This window comes from Cebus imitator, unplaced genomic scaffold, assembly GCF_001604975.1.
Source record: "Cebus imitator isolate Cc_AM_T3 unplaced genomic scaffold, Cebus_imitator-1.0 Scaffold77, whole genome shotgun sequence".
NCBI lineage: Eukaryota > Metazoa > Chordata > Mammalia > Primates > Cebidae > Cebus > Cebus imitator.
In genome coordinates this window covers 5,828,475-5,831,078 of record NW_016107392.1, presented here as the reverse complement: position 1 = coordinate 5,831,078, position 2,604 = coordinate 5,828,475, and the positions used below count along the sequence as shown (strand labels likewise).

General features: G+C 39.5%; 1 protein-coding gene across 2 annotated transcripts in view; it reads left to right on the top strand.

The window, feature by feature from the left end:
- The window catches only part of KLHDC10 (kelch domain containing 10), a 68,977-nt gene that overhangs the window by 11,953 nt on the left and 54,420 nt on the right, over positions 1-2,604 (top strand). The gene's annotated exons all lie outside the window — the stretch shown is intronic.

Sequence of the window (2,604 nt, the reverse complement as noted above, 5' to 3'; positions counted from 1 at the left end):
AGGCAATTCTCCTGCCTCAGCCTCCTGAGTAGCTGGGATTACAGGCACGCGCCACCATGCCCAGCTAATTTTTTGTATTTTTAGTAGAGACGGGGTTTCACCGTATTGACCAGGATGGTCTCGATCTCTTGACCTCGTGATCCACCCGCCTCGGCCTCCCAAAGTGCTGGGATTACAGGCTTGAGCCACCGCAGCCGGCCCCTTTTCATTTTCTTCATTGTGCCCTTTAAGGCACAAGAGTTTTTAATCTTGATGAAGTCTAATATTATTTTGTTGCTTTCATTTTGGTGTCATATATCTTAGAATCTTTTACCAAATCCAAGATCATGAAGACTTGTTTCTGTTTTTCTCTAAGAGCTTCATAGTTTTGCTCTTACATTTATGTCTTTGATCCATTTTAACTTGTGTATTTGGTGTGAGATAAGGGTTATCTCAACTGCCTATCCAATTTGAAAGACTGTTCTTTCCCCAGTCAATGGGTTTTGGCACTCCTGTCAAACCTCGATTAATCATAAATGTAAGGGTTTGTTTCTGGACTCTTAGTTCCATTGCATTGATCTGTATGTCTCTTCACGTACCAACACCACGCTGTCTCAGTTATTGTTGCTTTGTAGTAAGTTTTGACAGGACAGTTTGAGTCCCCCTAATTTATTCCTCACTTTTAGGGTAATTTTGGCTATTCTAGGTCCCTTGCAATCCATATAAATTTGAGTATCAGCTTGTCATTTTGTACAAAGGAATTCAGTTTGTACAAGGGATTGTCATTTTGTCAGCTGGGATTCTGATAGGGACTGCTTTGAGTCTGTAGATCAGTTTGGGCAGTATTGACATTTTGATGATGTTAAGTCTTCCAGTCTGTGAACATGAGATGTATTTCCATTTATTTAGATCTTCTATTTATGTTAACAATGTTTTGTGGTTTTCAGAGGTCATTTATGTTTCGCCTGCCTTTCTCAATTCTGTCATCTATTAATATGTCCCTTGCTATGTTTTCAGCAGTGTCTGTACTCCTTTGTGCTACTTTCAATGAAGATTTCATTTTTGTGTTGGTTTTATTTTTCCCTTCCATTTCTTTTCTGTTCTCTGTTGATATTTCCTTCTATTGTCTGCCTTTCTAGAGCTTTCCTTTATCTGCCGCTTAATATTGGTATCCAAGAATATATCTTTGTTTGTTTTCCCTTTTTACTCTTAGTAAGATATCATTTATGTCCTGACCAAACCTATATCTATGTCCAACCCATACCTCTCTTTCTGGCCTGTTTGCCAACAGCCTCTAGATGTTTCTACCAACTGACTGATGAGTACCTTAAATACAACGTTTTCAAAAAAACAATTTTATCATTTCCTGCCAAACCTGTTACTTCATCCTGTGCTCCTTATCCTGACTAATGTAATGGCTGTATCATCAGTTTAGTGAGTCAAGCCAGAAATGTGGGAAACACATTCGATTCCTTCCTTTTACTTATTATTCCTTATAGAATTGGCCACAGTTCTATTGAATTGGTCACAATTCGATAAGGAATTGTGTTGTTGATTCTTCCTCCTTACTCTCACTCTGTTTGTCCCTTTCTACCTCTCTACCCTCCCCATTTATGCCTTTCATTTTATTTTTCAGCTATACAGAAGTATTCTCTGTATAGTTGAAATTTAAGTTAGTTGCCTTAAATTCTTGGAACAAGATAGGTTGAGAGGAGAGATTTTTTTAAAAACTTGGAATTTCCTGTGCTACATTATTGTTGATTCTGTACATACCATTTCTTCTTCCTATTTTTTTCTTTTTTTTTTTCTTGACATGGTGATTGTAGTTAGCTGTGTACCATTTCTTCTTTCTAAAGTGCCATCCTCCTAGTCATCTTCTAAGACCCACCCATGTATACTTTAATCTGCATAGCGTTGTTTTCCTATTCTCTCTTAATCCCAGCACTTTGGGAGGCCAAGGCAGGAGAATCTCTTGAACCTGGGAGGCGGAGATTGTAGTGAGCTGAGATTGCATCACTGCACTCCAGCTTGGGCAACAGACTCCATCTCAAAAACAAAAAAAAAACCCCGCAAATGACTTATGTGTATGAAGTCAGTGGACATTTTAAAATCTCCATCTGCCTTGACCTCTCTTCATTTTGAAAAATCCTTTTCCCTTTTGGTTTCCTGGGAGTCAGGTCTTGTTTTCCATTTAAGTGTCTGGCCTCATCCTTAGTCATCTTTGTCAGCTCTTCCCCTTCTACCTGGACTTTATGTATGGGAGTTCTCAATTCTTGGTTCTGTGTCCCCTCCCTTCACTTTTCAACTTACTTGAGGAGTTCTCTTCCAAATCTGTGATTTTCAGTATCTATCCATATGCCAATAAGTCATGCCACTGTGTAATTTCAGCCCAAATCTCTTTCGAGAGCCATTTCTTTGTTTCTCCATATCTACAGTTACATGCTTTATATTCCTCAAGCTCAGCAAGTCGAAACTGAATTTGCGATCTTTATTATAAATTTGAATGGTAGCCGGGCGCGGTGGCTCAAGCCTGTAATCCCAGCACTTTGGGAGGCCGAGGCGGGTGGATCACGAGGTCAAGAGATCGAGACCATCCTGGTCAACATGGTGAAACCCCGTCTCTAC